This window comes from Eucyclogobius newberryi, unplaced genomic scaffold (assembly GCF_026437365.1).
Source record: "Eucyclogobius newberryi isolate DKJ021-1_F unplaced genomic scaffold, fEucNew1.0.hap1 SCAF_10, whole genome shotgun sequence".
NCBI lineage: Eukaryota > Metazoa > Chordata > Actinopteri > Gobiiformes > Gobiidae > Eucyclogobius > Eucyclogobius newberryi.
The window spans coordinates 21,129,681-21,152,110 of record NW_027315724.1 but is presented as its reverse complement, the minus strand read 5'-3'; the positions used below and the strand labels follow the sequence as shown (position 1 = coordinate 21,152,110).

At 41.2% G+C, this 22,430-nt stretch overlaps 1 protein-coding gene across 1 annotated transcript in view; it reads right to left on the bottom strand.

Annotated features, from left to right (window-relative positions):
- The window catches only part of bcap29 (B cell receptor associated protein 29), a 133,457-nt gene extending 111,776 nt beyond the window's left edge, over positions 1-21,681 (bottom strand). Inside the window, exon 1 of the mRNA XM_072462514.1 lies at positions 21,672-21,681. The gene's annotated coding sequence lies outside the window, so the exon portion shown is untranslated. The remainder of the gene's footprint in view (positions 1-21,671) is intronic.
- Between the last annotated feature and the right edge of the window lie 749 nt (positions 21,682-22,430).

The following is a 22,430-nucleotide window of genomic DNA, read 5'->3' as shown; positions in this document are numbered from 1 at the left end:
GATGAGACAAACACCAGATGCTATTCCTTAACACATCGAGAACACAATTCAACTTAGAATATGAAACGACACAGAAATGTCAGACATTTGTATGGCATGCATGGGAGAAAACGCGGGGACTGATCACGCAAGCTGTGGTACGCAGCCTGCGTGATCCTCCTGCGTCTCACCCTGTTTTTTCCCATGCTGGTTGGTTTTATTAGATATTCTGGAATAGGCGGGTCACATTTCTCATTGGTCAGCCTCACATCAAGGCACTTGGTATTTTTCCGTAGAGATCAAGCCTTGGGTAAACATTACCCAAACTCCTCTGGGCTGTCACCCCCCTCGGGTAAACATCCTTTGGCCCATCTTTACGACCCCTTCACAAACAAATGCTGTCACACACCCGTTCTTCTCTTAGACTAATGATGCAGATAAAATATCACTATTATGCAGATAAAATACATCACAGAAATATAATCATATATTCACATTTTATCACAATAAATGTGTCAAATTGACCTTTACACTAAATTTTAACTAAAGTGAAAAAAACAACAACAATAAAACACAAAAGCAAACCATACATGGTAATCTGATACAAATCCTGATTTATAAGGGTGTTTTTTTCCATAACTTCCATAACCAAGCCAATACAGTAGTCACCTGATAGTGGACGGATGAGTAAATTACGCTGGTTTTCAATTATTTGGGCTGTTGTGTTATTTTCTGCCTTTTGTGTTGATACATCTCAGAAGCTAAGCTAAGACAGGCCCTGGATAGAGCTTGGATGGGAGACATACATCTGGTGAATATGAATATGAATGGCATCTCAAGGTTGTGCAAAAACAGAACGAACACATCATGTCCACCTTTAGAAATCACAGTGAAACTAGAGCAGGCCTGGTTGGTTATCTACTGCAGCTAAAGTCCAGATAAGATTTGTCATAGAGCACTGTTTGCACCGCTGCACAAATACACTGTGAGATTGAACACAAAACGAAGAGTTTCCGAGGCGACCTGACTGAAAAACAGCCTTATTTAAAGTTTTCCACTGTCACTCTGGGTCCGAACACCTGCTGCTCTGACCAGACCCTGCATCACTTTGTTATTTCTAAATGGATTCTGAATCATCTGGACCAGTGTGGTGTGTTGGCCTTGGCATGGTGCCGTCTGTATTTTTCTTCCATCTTTGACACCAGTGAAGAAAATGGCCCTAGATCAACACGATGAGGAGACCCTGCTTTTGGCTCTGGTTTACTCCTTTAGTGAATGAAGCACTACTTCCACCTCCTGCACAGGCACTGAATATTGTCGGTGGATATGTTCCCGCTGAGTTAACTGGTATGTGTCTTCCGGGGGTTTATGTGGATTTAGACCTGAGTACAGCCCACAAACTACCCAAGTCTTAAATTCTGCTTGGCTTCCTTTTACATTTTGACTGTTTATTCAAATTATTTTAACACAGAACCAGTATATATACATCTGCCCAGACAGAAACTGCATTCACCTGGTTGTGGTAACATTCTGGGACCTGGCGAAGTCCATTAATACAGTAGAGAATGTCGGGCTGAAGAAAATGGCCCAAGATCAACACGACGAGGAGACCCTGCTTTTGGCTCTGGTTTACTCCTTTAGTGAATGAAGCACTACTTCCACCTCCTGCACAGGCACTGAATATTGTCGGTGGATATGTTCCCGCTGAGTTAACTGGTATGTGTCTTCCGGGGGTTTATGTGGATTTAGACCTGAGTGCAGTCCACAAACTACCCACATTTTCAAATACGTTATTGTATTCTTTATTTTCTGCTTGGCTTCCTTTTACATTTTGACTGTTTATTCAAATTATTTTAACACAGAACCAGTATATATACATCTGCCCGGACAGAAACTGCATTCACCTGGTTGTGGTAACGTTCTGGGACCTGGTGAAGTCTATTAATACAGTAGAGGGGAGAATGTCGGGCTAATATTTACCATGTGCTTTGTGTCAGTGTTCTCATGTGTGCACAAGGTTAGTGCAGGGCCGTGTGCTTCACTATCCTCCAGCGCTCTCCCAGTAGATATTTTTACCGACTTAAGCAGTATTATCCCTGTCAAGGTCTGGTCTCGACTCCCACATTTTCCCATGCATCGTTCTCTGTTTTGTCTATGTGGCTAATTAATGAGTCCTGAATAAAGGGGGAGAGGCCTTGAATTAGCACATCAGGTGCACAGAGAATAGCCTTTTATACACAGCAGTGTATCATAAGTCATTTTATTTGCACAATGTATTTTATTGTATGATTATGATCAGGATTATGATATACGGTAGCAAAATACAATACAAGTTGTAGCGTGTCAAGAGTGAACGTTGTTGAATAAAATGCTACCACAGAAAATATTACATCACATTTGGAAAAATTCTGGTGAATTTAAATTATTGTTATTTTTAAAGAATATTTCATTATTTGCTGTATCGGAGCTTTCTGATGTGATCACTGTGATTATTTAGGTCATATTTTTTTTAAAGTGAGAACTACAAAAATAATTTAACAAAATGACAGTTTCAATATAGTAAAACATTTTTATTTAAATGTCTTTCTGTTTTTGTCACATTGATTCGTCATTGAGAATTAATCATTATTAGAAAAGATTTTACTGTTGCTTGTTCATGATCTTCGCATTGTAATGTTTTTTTCTCACAACAATTGGAACACTTTTAATATCGTGACATTTCTAACTGCAAATGAATGCTTGATATGATAATCACACACCAGTCAAACACCGAGGACCCAACAGCAGTTTCACAAGTCCTCCGTGTCTTCCACAGCACACATTATACACATTATACCTGTCTGCTCAACCGTGCAGCTAAAACAGGGAGATGTGCAGTGGGTTAACACCTCCATGTGCATCACTGAGAGCCCAGCTAAAGGGCATGAGAGCGACCAGCTTGACACCTTTGCATGATTCCATTCCCTCATAATAAGGACTTGTTATAATACGATGGCTCACTAGCCCGGAATAAAAAAGGTAACTTGAACCACACCAATTCTTCTCTGCACTAGCATTCTCAGCTCTGCATCTTCCTGCTGGAGGAAAAGTGGACGCTACAGCGATTCCTGCGCACCGAATATATTCACCAGACCAAGTGCGTATGTAAATGGCAGTGTGCGTTGGAGAGTAGTGAAGCATCTTTTGCCCATTAGAGTGTGCAGCATGGATGGTTCAAGAGACAAGCCAGTGGGAGATGTGCCCATGTTTTACGGTACGTGTCTGTCACACCTCATCCCCTTAAACTGACTGATTCCTATTTGCCCTGGCCTGGGGCGCCGTGGCAGCGCCGGGACTAAAAGGATGGACGTCACTTTGTATGAATGCATGAGTGTGTAAAGAAGAATATAGCACGTGTGCCTGTGCTGGGCCAGCTCCTGAACTCTGTGCGGTTGTTTCAGGTCATGACCACTAGGGGTGCTACATGATCAAGTGTAAGACAGTTGTGAATGAAATAGCTTGAACTATGTTATTGTTGAAAAAATGATTTAGGGAACTAAGTTTAATTACATTTTAAATGAAAAGAGCAATTTGAATAGTCAAATTATCTTTGTAAAGTTATATTGCAGATACATATGGTTAGCCATAATAATAAAGCCTCACATTGAAATTGCCTGTGCTCTGTTATTAGTCACAGGTTCTCATCTCCTCCACACGAGGACAGGTTGTTAATGAGGCCGGCAGACTTCTGCAGAATCAGATATTACTGTCCAGGAGAAACAGGGTCACATGCAAATGACTGAAGCAACTCAATATATTTCACACTATAACCATATGGCTCGCACAGCATCCAGTATGAAGACCAATGTGAAAAAATACTATGACTTTTCATTTAATTTGCAACGGGCCCAGAGAGAAAGAACATGCCACCACTGGCAGATAAACATATTTATCTACATCAAAAACACCCAAACTGTTTCTGACATTTAAGTGTGCAGAGTAATGATGTAACCGGCAAGTGTCATTTTGAAGGCTCTATTCACATTTTTCCATCCCATTGTGAAAGTCTTTGTTCTTAAATCGGTATGCAGCGCTGCAGGCAGCACTGAACTCCATGTTAGGAACAGGCAGAAAATTGAATGCAGCTCTTCCAGTCCAGTAGTCCTCCTTTAGCTGGTGGCACGGAGACGATTGCAGGGACCAGACCGTTCTATGGATGTTCAGCGGTGAATATTTTGCTTCAGTAATTTTAATGTGCAATATGGTGTGTGAGTGTGATACCATACACAGGACCAAATGCTGGAATATTACCTTTCCAACGGGCTTATTGAGTGCAAGATGATTCAATTTTTAAAGCTTTCAATCACAGAAGAGTTCATAACTGATGATTTTGCTTTGATCAATGTTTTTGTCGCTGATAGAAGCTGACAGAGAGCAAATAATGTCTATTTCATTTTGATATTTTCTACCAGTCAATAGCTCTCCTAATAAAATCTGACAACACCCATGATGCTCAAAAAGATAAGTTGTATTACACAGGTGACCAAACTTTTTCAAAATTGATGTTTGATTGTCACACATCAAGGCAGCTCGGTTCTCCGTGCTCTTCAGAAGATTGGCAGCAACTCTGTGATATAATCCCTTATTTGCATAAAACTAGATGATGAATAAGTAATGATAACATTTCTTGGGTGATAACCACTTTCTTGTGTGTTTAAAGTGAAATGCTACTCATTTAACTGACACCGAGTAATACAATTATGCAATAGATTTATACAGTGCCTTTCATGACCAAACAAGGGTATTTAGCTTCCTTTTAAGGACATTGTACATGCTGGACTGGTTTCACAGAAATATTTAATACTTCGGATATTTTTATTGAAGTAAGAAAATATGTGTAAATGTTTTTATGGTTTGTGAGCGGCAAAATCTTCACTTTTCCTCAGGTCGCCCTCAAAAAAGAGGTCTCGATGTCACTGGGTTCCTACCAAATAAAGGTTAACAAAATAAATAAGTACAGCACTTTGAGTAAAAGTCTTGTGTTTCTTGTGGTTTATTCAAAGTTGGTTCATAAAAAATACATTTAAAAGGAACAGTATCTGCACATTATTGTATATTTTATCTATTTTAGTATGTACATTTAACAGTTTCATGACAATCGAGCCAGGAAGTGGGAAAAAAGACAGGTGATAAATCACCGGTTCAACCAGCTGTATTCTAGTGAAAGATTCAGTTGTTGTCATCTGGACTCTGGACTGGACGTTTTGAGTCTCATCCAAGAGTCATTCTCAATCCCTCTCTTGGCTGAGACTCGAAACGTCCAGTCCAGAGTCAAAACACACTCTTTTTTTCTAGCATGGAACGCTCCTGGATAAATGAGGGATCACACCGGACTATTGCCCAAACAGCTCGATGATGGGAGAGCTCGCCAGGAACAGCTACATAAAAAACATGAGGAAAAAAAGCAGAGGATAAAGAGTGAAGTTCTACGAAGAGAAGTTCTACGACGGCCTGAAGGTCAGTGAGTAGGGCATTGCACAGAGCAGATAGACCTTTCGCGTGACAAGGCGGTGCTTGAAGAACAGCGGCGGGCTCAGAGGCACGAAGGCAGCGGCTTTGTGATTGATGGCGAGAAGGAGCGTGTCGGGGAAAGCTGTGAGGAGGAGGAGGTTCAACTGTCAAAGCTCAAAAATGTCCATAGAAATATATTATGAGTCAGTGAAATGATGAACTGTTTGATCATCATTCAATCCATCCCTAAGCTAATGAGGTATGAATAAAACCAGAGGAACCATGGACCTGGTAATGCAAAGAGCTCTGCAAAGACTGAAATGTGAAAAGAAATATTTACGACAATATTACACCATTTGTCTGTTTTTTCTGCTGAATGTTGTCAATGTTGTTGATAATAATTCTATATACCTAACGGATGAATAATAATAATGGTTTCAAGTTTCGTTCCCACGTCAGGCTAATGGGTGATGAAGGCCTAGTTGCCGACACGTTGCCGCTCCACCTGTAAATAAAATGTCACTTTGCAAGTAACACAGTGTGCGGGATATTTGTCAGTCCATTAAGAACATTGTGATTAGTTTTAGTTTGTAAGAGTTCTTGAGTCAAATTCTGCAGTCGGGGCAGGGCTGCTGGAACTGGATTAATCTGCTAGTTTTAATTATAACTCATTAGTTTCATCTCTGTTAAGTGTAATACAATGAGCTTGGAATACTAACTCTTGCCAAATCCTTTGACCATCACAACAACACGTGTCCTCTTCAATCCCGGCTCTCACTTGCTGCCCTGTCTGTGGACAATGTTCTTTGGTGTAAAATGTTGCTAAGAATACTTTGCAAATGGATTTATTTACAGAATATTGAATACCTGCAATACAAATGTATTGTGTATTGTACACATCTTGTTACACGTGTTGGTCTGATCAGAGTACTTATCAATACTGATTACTTTTCATATTAAGATCCATTTGATTTTAGTGTGAAAACACATGTTTCTTCATCACTATTTGTTATGCATTTATATACTAGATAAAATAACTAATCTAATCTAAGACCTAATCCCAAATTAGAGAAAATACATTAATTAAGTGCGATTCAAAGCCTAAATTTCACGATAAAATACCAATATATATATTCCTTTGATTGTAGAGAAGTAACGGTATTCTGAATACCACCAAAAGTAAAAGTAACAGCACTGGAATAGTTGGTACTCTGAATACATATTTTGTTGTTGTTTGTATTTAGTTACAACACTGCAATCAGAGCATACTGTGAGAATGTTGTTTCCCCTGGACACAGCCTAAAGCACTGGATATACTGCAGATCAGATATTTCATGATAAAGTAGAGCTGTGAATAACTGTGAGCTGGTGAGACCCACAGTGCACCTGACAAAAGTAGAGCGTGACTTAAGAGAAGGCGAGGAGTTTGTTTACTATGATGAAACATAACTCTTGTATCTGAAATCTTTGTAATTCATGACTAAAAGAAGACATAAGTGGGAGTCTGTCTGTTGGGTTTAGCTATTTCATCTGATTTCACACATGCACGATACTATACACCGGCTGATTTATTTGTTGTCATCATAAAAAAGTCAGAGCTAGAAAATAACTTTACCCTGTTGTATCCCGGGATGAAAAACAATCATGCAATGTATTCTGGGAGAGTTATGATTAATGCTGTTTGTAATGTAGCTGTGAACATCAATACCCAGAATAAAATGTGGTACATGAGACCTTTTGTGTATCTATTCTTTCTAAACCTGCTAATCAACGTTCATATTGCAGTTAATTTCGCCCTCCCACTGTGTTATTGATGTGATCTTTAATCCTGTCTGCACAATTGACCTCAGGCTAATGCTTACGAGTCGTATCATGAGCCGCTACGTCCCCTTCTCTGTAACTGCAACAGACAGCATTTGCAGCACTCCAACTTTCCACTGGTTTTCACAGCTATGTCAGCTTATTATGCTGATGCAACTGTGCCCGCTCCTCTGTCTGTGCCCACAAACTACTGCCCAAACACATCAGCTCAACCCAACAAATGAATAAATAATAGACAGAGAGAAGAAAGTGTCATGAATTAGCATACGTAGGCTTATATAGACTGGGGCAGGAGGAGAGCTTGTCTAGATGCGTTGCCATCTCTAAAGTCAGTGTTAGGAAACAAAAGGGTGGCCAGGACCAGTGAATGAGTAAGAATAAAACATTCCCATTTTGTGCCATGGAGTTACAGCAGCAAGTAGCCTTCTTAAAGTACACACATTATGCAAACTTTACTTTTAAACCTTGTTCTAACACTGTTTCCTCATCACAAAGATACCGGAGCTGCATTTAGCTTCTTTCACGGTAGTTTGATGAATCCTATTTATATTCTACCCTAAGAGCGTCAAAAATACTCCATTCTGAATTCCTCCTCTGTTGTTTTTTAGTCCATTAATCCTCGTGAAACTTGTTCTGAGCATTTCTGCCATCAAATTATTAACTGCTCGGCCACACTCCCAGTTGGCTTGCCAGTAGACAGAACCCATAGCTCAGCTCCTCATGTGGGATAAACCGGAGACATTGGAAGTCTAAACCTGCAATGCCCATCTCATCAGCTCTCGGGAGGATGGGACTGAACACCAGATACCACAGTGGGGCGCTAGAGGAACTGTAGCTCTGTCCTGAGGCAAGACACTTCATAACCGTTGAACCATGTTATGATGGTATAATTATTGTTATTACAATGCATTTATATATCGCTTCTCCATCTTCACTCACTCAAAGCGTATTTCCTCTAACTGCTCCAATTTGGCACTTGATTTTCTGTTTTTCTTGTTTCTGAGAGCAGACGAGATCAGGCATTACGAGCAGGTATGTCAAATGGTCACAGTATATAATGCATTTCTACCTCAAAGCGTTTTACTTTTTATTTTTTTTTAAAGGAACCAGTCGCCCATTCACACACACACTCACACACCAGTTATTCACGCACACTGGGGGTGAGTCGGGTGTGTGCGGTGCCTTGTCCAAGGACACAACGGCAGTATTCCACTGAGGCAGCTGGGATCACACCGCCGACTTGTGGGCCAATGGATCTGACAGCGCTACCAGGAGAGAGCGGGATTTGAACCGGAGCCCATCGGATCAGAAGACGAGCCCTGATAATGTTCTCTCCATGAGCTTATATTGTCCCACATTGAGGCTAAAGTGCACTGAAAATGTCCTTCTTCAAATGAAAAACATTGTAAATGCAGGTTATACACGTATTCAAATAATAATACATTTTTTAAGTTTATTAAGTCGTTATCAACAAAATGTTGTAGTTTAATAATATATTCCAAGGAAATATGCATAATCTCTTTTGACTTTTTGAATCTCAGTTGTTCTGGCTCCGGCCTCTGGCCCATCTCCAGATGTGTCTCTGTCAATGGTCGGTCCATAAGTCGAGCAGAACCTGAGCTCCACTGGTGCTGTGTCCGCTCCTCTCATACTCTCACTTTTTATTGCTTTGAAACCAAATTAATGAAAGTTGCAGGGATAAGAAATGTAATAAAAGGTGCATAATGGAGGGAAAATTAACATCTTGGAATCAGCAAGTTTGAATGAATATTATTTTTTCCAGCAAAAGTGGGCAACAGTGTCTAGAATCACAAAAGGTTAGTGGGCAGTCTGAGTGAGGCAAACAGATCTAACATACAAATAATGGATTTACTTGTAGTGTCCCAAAAGAGATCGTGATTGTACGTGTGAGTTATTTAGTGTTAAAGAAAAAAAAGGACAAGACAGCAGCACAAAGCTCAATTATGCTAAATACCTGCTATTTAAATCACTACTTTGTTAGAGCTGAAGGGAAGTACCAGCTCATAATAAACATAGTAAAATCAGGAAAACCAGATTTTTTCCCCCCTGTGGTTTATTCATCAGATAATCAAATCAGCAATGTTCAACGACATGAAAAATTCCCAGAAAATCAATGTTCAATAAAGATTTTAAGTTGTTGATTTGTTTAACCAGAGGCTTTCATTTATGGGATGGGAGGAAAAACAGGGGATTATGTCAAACGCAATGACGGGAAGGCAAATTGAAATGAAGCTTGAATAACTGCCAAGTATTTACTCAAGAGGGTGAACTACGGCTCCTAAACTCAGCCACTCTGAAAATTAAGGCCACGAACTGAGGTGGGCTTATCGTTGAGACGCTTGAAGCTGATCCTTTCTCCGGAAGCACACGGAATACACAGAACCGAGTCACTTTTCAAAACTCTTTGGCTCGTCCAGTTGAGTGTCAGAATATACCAGATCGCACCGAAGTTCTATGACATCTAGAACGTGTTTAAAACGCTGAGGCAGAGAAGGCCGTGATGATGAACTGTGGCTGGAGCTGTTATTCCTCTTGTGGTCTCCCGGGAGATGGTGTGAGCGTAGTTTACTAAGAACGATCGCAATGGAAGAGCAGTCTAAACTACTGGTCTGGACTTTTAGTATTTAACACAAATTACGTAGACATATAAACCAAACGATGAAGGTAAACTTGAAAAAGGGGACAAGTATAGCTTACAAAAACTGGATCAAAAGAAAATCTAATCTAGCTCTAACTACGCTATGGAAGGGATGGACTAGATAAGAACAAATCAAAGAAGACGAACGGAGGGCAACAAAGCGAAAAGAACTGAGAGAGCTCTTTTGTCGTCTACTGGAGTTTTGTCTCAGGCTAATCATGGGATGAGAAGAAAGCAAACTAAAATTTAACCCTAATACAGTGATTCAGAGTAGAGGTTATGACCACTGTGACCACCATCTGACCACTCTGTCCACCTCTATAGATAGCAGCTCTGAGTGAAGGTGTGAACAGGAAGTGAGGCCAGTGAGGTGACTGTTGGTCGGATCATTATAGGGACAGGAACACCGGGACAACACGCACTTTTCGCGGAGGAAAAACAGGAGTCTTCGTTAGCGTCTCTGACTGAATCAGAACTCACTTTAATGAACGGAACTTCCGGTGCAAGACAGTTTCAGTGTAAGAGCTCACATTTATATACACTGCAGATATCATACATTCAGGGCAACACCCCCACTTGCTCTTAACACTGTACATTTTACATATATACAAACGAAAAATGCCCCTTTAAACTATTACAGTTTACATTTACATTCCAAAAAGAAAATTTGTAAACCTCAATTTTTAGCTTGACAACAGATTTTGTAAAAATATCTGCAACCATGTCTGCTGTAGCACAATACTCTATACAGATTTTCCCATCATTGAGTGCAGACCTAATAAAGTGGTATTTTATGTCAATATGCTTACACCTCTGACGATTTATGGGATTTTTCGATAATGCTATTGCACCCTGATTATTGCCGTACAAAAGAACTGGTGAGTATTCACGTTCACTGTCCATTCCTGTCAGTAGTTGTGTAAGATATAAACTCTCCTGAGTGGTGGCGGCCATGGCCATATACTCCGCCTCACATGTTGACAAAGCTACTGTTGCCTGCTTCCTAGTTTTCCAACATATAACAGGCCCACTTTTAGTCAGGGCAAAACAGTAACCCGTAGTACTTCTTCGGTCAGTAGAATGTTGCCCAATCTGCATCACTGAATGCTATAAGGTGCAGATTGTCCTCTGTCTTTTTATAACACAGCTCTTTGTTCAATGTACCTTTTAGATATCTTAGCACATGTTTTGCGGTTATCCAGTGATGATCTTTTGGATCTGATAAATATTGAGAAAGTTTGCTTACAATCCAGCTTAAATCTGGTCGTGTACAAGTCATTAAATATATCAAGCTGCCCACTAGTTTGCGATACTTTGCTGCATCTACTGGCTCACCATCAGCATCAAAGTTGTGTTTTTGTTCACAAGGAGTAGAACGTGGCTTACAGTCTGACATATTAAACCTTTCGAGTATTTTTGAGATATACCTTCTCTGGTTTAGTTTTATCTCTGTGCCTTGAGTAACATTTGCTTTACATTTTTGAGTGAACATTCATTGTCAGTAGCAATAATAACATCATCAACCCAAATTATCAAAATAACTCTCTCATTTTCTGTTTGACTGTTGTAAACACAATGATCTACAGGATTCTGAACAAAACCTCTTTCACATAGATGATCGTGCAACATCTTGTTCCAGTTTCTTCCAGATTGTTTCAAACCATATAAAGATTTGTTAAGTTTGCAAACTAACTTTTCACCCGTGTCTGACTTTACTTCAAATCCTTCTGGTTGCTCCATGTACACCTCACAATCAATTGGCGCATGCAAATAAGCAGTTTTCACGTCCATTTGGTGAAGTTTTAAATTGTTCTGTACTGCCATTTGCATCAGACAGCGTACTGATGTCATGTCCGCAGTTGGAGAAAACGTCTCCTTGTAGTCAATTCCTTGTGCTTGACTGTAGCCTTTAGCAACGTACCTGGCTTTAAAAGTCTCAGTATGATCTGCATTGTCTTTTACTGTAAATACCCAACGTCCCCCCACTGCATTTTTACCTTCTGGCAGTGTGGTCAACGTGTATGTGTCGTTTTCTTTCATTGATTTCATTTCATCTTTCATGGCATTAGTCCATAACTTTGCCTTTGGGGAGTGTACAGCTTCTTCAAAAGTCTGTGGCACACCATACATCACCCTGTAACAGTAATCAATGTTTGTTAAGGTTTGGTCATCTTCTTTGCAAACATAGTATTTCAGAAACATTGGACTTTTCCGGTTTCTTTTAGGGTAACGTGGCTCTTTACTCCTACTTTGTTCTTCCTGTTCTTGTTTTGCAGGTTCACAGTCATTTGTACAGTTCTCGTAACTTTCAATATTAGGCTCCTGTGCCTCACTTTGACTCTCGTCGTTTGTCTCGTCTCTTGCAGTGGGACGCTGCAACAATCCCACTGGTAGATCATAATCATCGTCTTCATCTTTATTTGTCTGGGTATGGCGCTCAACTACACTCTTAGTGAGAAACTTAACCAACCTGTGTTTCAGAACTCGTCCAGTGTCTGGGTAATACACTAAATATGACGGACTGTTTTTGTCATAACCCACAAAAACTCCTTCATTACATCGTGAGTCTAGTTTCTTTTTGTCTTGTCGATAACTGTAACAAACTGATCCAAATATTTGCATTTTGGACATGTCTGGCTTCTTCCCTGTCAGCATGTAATAAGGGGTCTCTCCTGTACGCTTGCTATAACACCTATTGTGAATCACTGCGGCTGTCATAACAGCATAAGTCCATAGGTCTTTTGGTAAATTACTTTCAAGTAACATGCACCGAGCCATCTCAAAAAGCGTTCTCCAATTTCGCTCGGCCGTCCCGTTTTGGTGGGGTGAATACGGCGCTGAGGTCTCATGTCTTATTGCATTCTTACGGAGTAAAGACTGGAACTGTCTAGAAGTGAATTCTGTTCCATTATCTGACCTCATACGTTTAACTTTCCCATAAGGTGTGACGTCTGCAATGAATTTTTCAGTCGCCTCAACAGTGTCACTTTTTGCCTTTAGGAAATAGACAAATGTTGCCCCAGAGTAGTCGTCTGTAAATGCCAGCGTGTACTTAAAACCCTCTTTAGCTTCTGGCTCTATTGGTCCTGCCAGGTCGGTGTGGACTAGCTCTAACACTGCCTCTGCTCGTGTGTCAGGCTCTCTGTTTCGAGTTTGAATAAACTTCCCTTTTACACAAACTTCACATTCTGGTCTAGAATTGTTAGCTTTACTCTTGATTTTCATTCCCTCAGTGACATTTTCTAATTTTGTCAAATCTTCATAGTTACAATGTCCAAGGATCTTGTGCCAAGTTTCTATATCATGACATTTGTGACATTCATCATTAACAGCATTCTCATTGTTAACAGTATTTAGATAGTACAACCGTCCATATTCTTTTATGTCAAACTTTGTACCGTTTTTATGGATTAGCTGGTTACCTCCCTTCTTAAAGGTGATGGCAGCTCCTTTGGCGGTTACTGCCTGGACTGAGAAGATGTCCTGTGGGTACGTAGGGATGTAAAGTGCTCCGTCCAGCGTAGCCTTTACTCTGCGTCCCTCGTCGTCTTGCAGGTAGATCTCTACTACTCCACGATTCAGGGCAACTCCACTTGTCCTCGTCCCGTCAGCCAGCTCCATGAAGTGTCTCTCAGGTGTGAAGGTCTCATCAAAGGTTTTGAAACTTTGGATGTCTGTCACAATGTGTGACGTAGCCCCTGTGTCCACCATGAGGCCCTTTTGTTTGAACATATCACAATTACTTGCTTTAAATACAAAAGTGTGGTTTTCTGCGTCAGCTGCTTGTTTAGCGTTGGTTTTCTTTTGTCGTCTACAGTTACTGTCTTTATGTGTGGGGCTTTTACAGTAACTGCACCACTGCTTCTCATATTGTTCTTTTCGTTCATTTCTGCATTCACGAGTCATATGTCCTTTCTTTCTACAGTTGAAACATGTCACGTCTGAGCTACTTTTTCCTTTTGCCCAGTTATTTGCTTTCATCACATTATCTTCAGAGTTGGTGCTCTTTTCTGTGCATTCATAACTCCTCAATTTTGCCTTGAACTCTCCAAAAGTCATTTCTCTGTCACTTTGAGTCACGTGGATTAAAAAAGGCTTGAATGATTCAGGTAATCCTTTCAGAACCATTGCAATAAGCAACCCGTCACTCAGAGTCTCTTCAGCATTTCTCAGAGCTGTAATTGTCGTCTCCGCTCTTATGATATAGTCCGTGATGCTTTCATTAGCTGTTTTGTGTAGCGACGTTAGCTCAGTGTAGAGGCTAATGCCACGTGGTTTTCCCTTACCGGCATAGTGCTCGCGCAAAATTTCCAGCGCTTTCCGCCCGTCATCTGTGGCTTCTCTCATCACAAGTGAAAGACTTCTGTCGTCAAGAAGTTGTATCAGCATTGCATAGGCTTCCTCATTTTTATCAGCGTCACCGTCATTTTCATCTCCGCCACTGGGCTCGTTCAAAATGGTACTTTTTAGCCCAAGTAGCCGCAAGTGTCCGAGGAACTTTGTTTCCCATAATTCGTAATTCCTTTCCTCTCCATCAAAGCACAAACGGTTCCACCGGTTCCCTTCATTCCCTCTGGGCCCATAACCTGTTGGTCGGATCATTGTAGGGACGGGAAACACCGGGACAACACGCACTTTTCGTGGAGGAAAAACAGGAGTCTTCGTTAGCGTCTCTGACTGAATCAGAACTCACTTTAATGAACGGAACTTCCGGTGCAAGACAGTTTCAGTGTAAGAGCTCACATTTATATACACTGCAGATATCATACATTCAGGGCAACAGTGACTGTGATTGCTGAAATGAGCCGCAGAAAGACGTAGGTGTCCCGTATTACAGACATAGAAGAGATCGCTGATGGCGGCCGATGCAGAGAAGCCTGGCGGGAACAGTTGTGACGTTAGCTGCAATCATAGCTATTCAGATGATGCGAGGCAGATCCCGAGGTGTAGAATTATGTTTGACTCATGTGGGACAGGGAATGAGAGCTGCAGATGGAACATGGAAGGAACTACATTATGTTTACGTGGAAAAAAGTACTTGGGCCTAAACTACCAAATTATGAAAAATATGAATTATAAATTAATGAGAATAAACTCATAATCTAACGAGAATAAACTCATAATTTAAAGAGAATAAAGGCCCGGCTCCGATACGCATTTCATTTTCAGCACCACGGCCAGGACGCAAATGGCACTCGACTTGGAAGGGTTAAAATTGAATACAAAAACCCTCAATAGATGTCAATCTTTATAATGCGGCCCTTTTATACATCACAAACAATCATTTCCCCCATGCAGTGCCTCCATGTCCTTCTGGTTAATGTCCTGTGTGTGGCTCAGGTCCTGGACACTGGGCAGGACACTGACCGCGGCAGGCGAGGGAGTCTCGGACCATTTTCACCAATTATCTGCTCCCTCAACTTCTGCCTCTTCACCCTTCAAACTTTGTACAAAGAGACTGTTCATATGAGTTTTTTCTATGCATATGTTTTACATCAGAGCACTACGGGCTGGTGGAGCTGCAGTGCCTCACAGTTGGAATATGACGTTGGTGCACGTGTGTTGGAGCTGTGCTCATGCCATGGCCATAAGCACTATGTCTTTATAGTCTCCTCTCATTGTAGTCATCAGCCTGGGCTACATGGGTGTGTTAGGCTCTAGTTGTGTCACTCGGCTGTAAAAGGTGGAATGAGTTGTATGGATGATGGTGTGTGTGTAAAACATATTGCTTTTTGGCTGTGCCAAACACGATCCAGGCGTTAGACAGGAGGAGCTGAGTGGAAGTGCAGACAGAGTAACAGGAAAAATGCTGCTAAACGGCAGTGTCTTGTCTTGTAATCAGCACACGTAAGACATCGTTTTAAAGGCCAGGAAACACTTTAACATCTGTTACTGGCTTTTATGTAGTTCTAAGCTGTCAACTCATCCAATCCCGTTCTATTGAGTCCTGGCCGTGGTGCTGAAAGTGAACTGATCACGTCACTTTGAATCGGAACATTGACACCGGCCCCTAAACTATGACTTTATTCTCATAAATGTATGACTTTATTCTTGTTAAATTCTGAGTTTAGTCATACTTTTTTCTGGCTTCGACTTTAATCTCATAATATTATGACTTTAATGTCAAAATGTAAGGACTTTATTCTTGTAGTGCCCCCCATTTTTTGGGGGGGGGGTTGGCCCATATTCATATTGATATTCATTCATAATCTGCTCAAGACCAAATGAATGCTGCGATCACTCCTCAGAAGACGGACTCAGAGTTACATTTTCTCAGAGTTTCTGTGATGCAGTTGTCAAGTCAGAAAAACAATTCCCAGTATATCACAGTAACAACATACGTCAATGTATTGATCTGGACATTGATATTACATTTCCAGTTTATGAAACAATGTTTGAGGGTGAATGTTTGTTTTTGTTGACATTATGTCCATGTAGACTTTAGCAACATTAGTATAACCATGCACTTATAACTGCAGAAGCAGAAGCACAGGAAGAGCTTTACAGACAGCAGGTGGACAGTAGAGCAAATACTGTAAAATAACACAAGTACTATCACTAATTAAGTTGTTGGGTGTTTAGCTGTCACCAAACGCGGGACGCAGCCATGTTTGGTTTTCCTACTCGGGCTCTGACATTTTCTCAGAGTTTCCAAGTAGAAATTCCGAGTTGGAAATGTACAGTTTATAGTGAAAATGTCCAAGTCAAAACTTGGAAGATTTGAATTCTGAGGATGACTGGAACTGAAAGTAAGATGAGACAAGAAACCACATGTAGGTCAGAAAGCCCAGTAGAACATGGGCTGCTGTGTAGATAACCACAACTAATTCATTTTCAAACAAGTCAGCAAATGTATGTTTTTGCTTCTCCCACGTCACAATTAAACACATAAAGTCTCTGGGAGTTTTACCTGTTGTTTCCCTGGATGAGCAGCTCAAGCTCCCATGTTCACATGCAATTTGTAAATCCATTTAAAGCTATAATTTGTAGGTAAATTGAATTTAGTTTTGATGGCAGATACAGTATAAATGGCAGTAACAGTAATACTATTAATACGTACATTATTTTAACTCAATCCTAGTAATTGTGTGGCATAGCCTAATTATATCTATACTTGATGGATATTTACTTTGGCTTTCCCCATTTGTTTTTCCCTTCAGACTTCATCAACTTTTCTCAGTCTTCGTCCAGCTGTTCCTTTCTTCCTTCCTCCTCTCCTTGTTCCCTAGTTCCTCGCATTTTTTCCTCGCTCATTTGTTTGATAGACAGGGTAATTACCAAGCAGTGAATGAGGAGCTCACCTGAGAGGCTGCTGCATGTGTGTGCGCGAGAGTGTGTGATCAGATGTAATTATACGGGATTAAGATGTTTATCAGCTGCTGTAGTACATCTCTGTGCACAGGAGCAGGCAGGTACGGCAGGTACGGCAGGCAGGGTGCTCATCCCCACAGCCAGACAGATACGGGTGCTCATCCCCACAGCCAGGCAGGTACGGGTGCTCATCCCCACAGCCAGGCAGGTACGGCAGGCAGGGTGCTCATCCCCACAGCCAGGCAGGTACGGGTGCTCATCCCCACAGCCAGGCAGGTACGGGTGCTCATCCCCACAGCCAGGCAGGTACGGCAGGCAGGGTGCTCATCCCCACAGCCAGGCAGGTACGGCAGGCAGGGTGCTCATCCCCACAGCCAGGCAGGTACGGGTGCTCATCCCCACAGCCAGGCAGGTACGGGAGGCAGGGTGCTCATCCCCACAGCCAGGCAGGTACGGGTGCCATACATCCGCCCACATGTGGTAAGACCTGTGTTCTGATGGGTTAAGTTAATGGAACCACTACAGACTAGAGATAGTGCTTGTTATATTTTATGTGAATCTTTGTCCTCAATAGTCACAAATTACTTACAAATTACTTACCTGACCAGCCAGTCCCTCCTACATTATGTTCAAATGCAGAAGGGTCTGGATTCGGACCATTGGGGGGCATCAAAAAACTCTCCAAGCATGAACCGGTCCAACCACCGCCGCTAATTTGTGTCACGTGTCTCTCAAATGTGTTTGGAACATTCAGAACCAAATATATAACTTCATTTACCTCAGATTTACAGAGTTTAGTGCGTCTCTTGTTGACTCAGCAGAAGTCGGCAACGTTTCTCAGTCTGTGTTATTTTTATTCTTTCCTCATGATCCACCATGTTTGTTTGGACACGAACGGACAATGCGTTTGTGTGATTGGTTAATCCCCTGACAATCACTCCCTTTGGAAATTGGAGCGACTGGGTTGGATCCCAGTCCATTCTGCAATTTACCATAATGTAGGAGGGACTCGCTGGTCTTCTCTTTCTCTTTTTCTTTCTCTTTCTCTTTCTCTCTATTCTCTATAGGTTTTGTACAAAGCTGCAGAGCATGTGTGCTGCTCCCTGCTTGTTGTGTGATGGATGACCTTTTGTTGGTGCCTAATGAAAACATGAAGCCACAGCTGTAATCACTTTTATGAATGCAAGCGAAAATCCATAGCATTTTGCTCTCACAATCAATGTCTACCTCACACCGTCTGGTCCGGGTATCTGCCAGTGTTCTGCAGACACAGGTCACGAACAAAGAGCTTAAAAGCAAAGGAACAATTTCATGGATGAATTAGGTCAACTGGGTAAGAGAAGATACATAATTGAGAAGTTTGCATGTTCTCTACAGTTAGAAATGAACCTCAGAGAAGCATGATAAACTGTGTCCGCCTTTTGAAGAGGAAGAATTCATATAAAAAAGACTAGCGTAAACTAGCACTGATAAAAAAAGAGCAGTAAAAAGTTTTTAAGTTTTTTTTTTTTTTACCATCAAAAGAGAAACACAATGTATAACAAAAGAAAAACCTCAATTTAAGATTTCATTTCTTCTGTAAACAGATCTGAAAACAGCTGTTCATCAAATCTGATTGAGCTTGAGTTCTTTTGCAACGGAAACTTGTAGAATTACAAAGCCGGTAGAGCCTTGTATTTGCAGCTCCGATTGCAGCGAAAGGCAGTTCCACAAAGTATTGAGCCGCTGAATACTTCTGCATGCTGCACTTTTCAGTTTTGTTTAAAAAAAAACTGGAAACCATGTATAATTTTACTTCTACTTCACAATATTAGAAACATATTTTCATTTTTCAACTTGTAAAAACAACATAATAGAAACAATGACCAGGCACAATGGAACATGCCTAATATAACACTGTGTGGCCTGATCATGCAGGGGTCAGTGGACGGCTCATTGGAAGTGCAAAATTAAAACATACGATGTTCTAGAAATGTATAAAGAGGTGCAAAAACGAGTCAATGTGGTACAGAAATATACATTGGAAATTGACAGTACTGGAGTTCAGATTTTTTTTATTTTATTTTATATACAACACGTATTACTTATACTATGCTAGCAAACTGAACAACAGGCTTTCCGCTGTGCAACACTGCCAACATTGAGATTAGTCAGACAGTGTGACGAACAGTATTATTCACAGACGTATCATGTCTCCATCTGCCGTGGACATTTTAACCAAATGCTTCCTGATATTTTAGGCAAGTACTTTTATAACAAGAGTGGGTGCATTAGGACCTAATTTTACACAGCGGTACGTGTGGGCAGAGCTCGTTCTGTGACACAGACATCATTAAACATAAGACCCATGTAACATCCTTTTGTCATGACCAGAGACACACTTCCTCCATCTGAAGTCAAGCTGCTGCGTTTGTGCTCGTCTCTGTCGGCTTTTGTGAGCAGAATGAACAGATCCACGTGCTGCTGCTCCTCTATCAAAAGCCTTTTATTCCACAAATTATGAAGTGGCGCCCAGAGTCACAGCAGCACAAATGACACATCCAGACCACGGACAAAAGGCAACTTAAGTCAAGCTATAATTCCATTGTAAATCTTGGAAATTCACTTTACATCGCTGACTTGCATCTTCTTTGTATTTACATGGGTGCAGGTAAATGCTTTTCTATTTTTAAATTAATGTTATATTGTTGTGGATTAATAAATAGATTTAACGATTTCAGTATTTCAAATTAAAATCGTATTTGCATTATTGTTAACAAGAAACTTATAACACATCTAAATAAATAATCATTAGTAATATGCACCTAGACCCTGCTCATATGGTTAAGATGAATTCAAACTCATTTCAAACTTTGAGCGTACAAGAGTATCATAAAAGAGATTCAGCAGTAATACGATGAGTGAAAATATGTTTCACTTAAACACAACTTCAAATGCAAGTGATTCGTCCTTGATCAGTTAATGACTCACCTCAAGTTAACACACACACAATACCCCTTTGGACAGTTTACTTCAGGCTTTTCACTATGAACCAGGTAATCACTTTCTCAGATGCACTTAACAGTTAGCAGAACATTATTCCAGTCGATCGCAGACTGCGTCCTCTGCTCTGGCAGCGAGATAAAACCGGCCTGTAGAAGTGTGGCATTGGAAGCACAAGGACAAACTCAACAAAATGCCAGCATTAACTGGAGCCATATTGCTTTTTTGCCTCGATTTAAGGTTGTTTCAAAATTGGAACTGGGAACCTTGGCATTGTGGCATTGGGAATGTACGAAGAACAGAAGGAGAAGAATATGACATGGCAGGAAATAGAAATGAAAAGGACAATGACAAGGTCCAGTAGAGATGTTTGCAGCTTCTGTGTCGCAGACATGGATGTATAAGAAGCAAAGTAATCACAAAGACTGCAGCCAAATCACACTTCTACACGGAAAACACTACAGAAACATAGTTGATGGCAAAAAAGACAAAAATGTATTCACAAGGCATATTAAAGTGTTTTGACAAGAGCTGTAAAGGCAAAGTGTGTTACCCTGCTCCCACTGCTGCGTGTTGTGTCCTTGGGCAAGACACTTCCTCAACCAAATGGTGTGAGTGTGTCAAAGAAGCAGGATAATAAATATATTGTTAGTCATTTCTAGGTGAACAAAAGCCTAAATATGTCTTTATTCCATAACATGCATTACATGTGTGCAAACTGGAATTCATTACGGATCCAAAAACATCTCATGGAGTGAAAAGAACTGCTGACATATACAATTTCCCCTGAAAGATGCTCTCCAATACTGTACACCGGATATGAATGTATTTCCTCCATAGCAGAGCAGCCTCGCTCCTATAGGGTCGGTGCTCACGGTGCTCACGGCGCTCAGGGCGCTCGCTGGCCAGTGTGTCTTGTGGAGAGCACCAGCTGACATCGCGGCATGCCAAGAGAGTTGGAGCCACTTTCTTCCAGAGCTATGGAGGCAATGATGATGATCCTCTGAGGACTTGCAGCGAAAGCAAAGCGCCTGTTGGACATGGTGTTGGGGGCTGGTGCCATTGTGGAGAGAGCATTAAGCCTCTCCCACAGGCTGAACTACACAATAACCCATTAGATGTTTACTCCTCAAATGCAACCAGCCATCAAGCTCCTCTTGGCAGCACAAAACCTCCTCTTGCTTCATGCAATTGAACGCAGTGTGTATAAAAGTGCTTTTATGATATGGCTAATAATGCTACTACTACATACTGTCATACTGGTAATTCTGTGACTACTTCAAATAAAAAACTACATACGGTAGATTTGTATTGCTCTTAACAGGCGGGACAATTTCCTTATAGTGCTACATTAGGTTCAATCCTTCACTCCACACACCTACTATCCTGACGAAAACGTGGCTGCGAGTTCGATTACAGAGCTTCACTTCAACTTTGACCTCTTTAACTATTTAAAATAATAATTTATAGTTCAAGTTAAAATATCCTGTTTTCCAGGTCTCTGGCAGTTACATCTTAATAACACTGACAGCCTGTTGAGGTAGAAGGAAGTTTTATGTAATAACGGGAAAGTTAGGTCTTCACGCTGTAAACACCATGTTAAGGGAAAGCGCACCGCCCGACACACTTTTGGCTTTCTGTCCCAGGGCAATTGAGAGTGCAGGACATTCAGCGTGCGATGTGGAGCTGGATGTGACAGGCGCATGCTGCAGCCTCAATGTCTGTGTGGCAAGATGATATACCCAAAAGGAGAAAGAGGGAGGAAGAGAAAGAATGAGAGGGGGGAGGCGGACCCAGGCCAAGATGACAGAGATAATAACCAGCATGAAGATGATACGGACGAGAGGGAGATGTCAGGAAAGGCTCGGCATGCTGCGCACGTTCGATCCGACAGATTCGTCTGCATGTCTGAGTGAGCATGAGCAGGCCTAGAGCTCTGCACACCACGTATTACTGTCGTGAGATTATGGTGAGAGGGCCTCTACAGGTGGTCCAAAAGGAGAAATCACAAGTTTTATTGGCAATTGTCTTCATCTAGTTAACATGTGTTTTTGCTGCTCAAAAACACATTGAAAGACAAGCATTCTTATTGTATCCAGCTCGTCGCCATAATATTGAGGATCATTTGAGGCTGAGCAACATTTCAATGGAGACAAGTAGAATTTTCTTGTCCCTGTAGGGAAATATG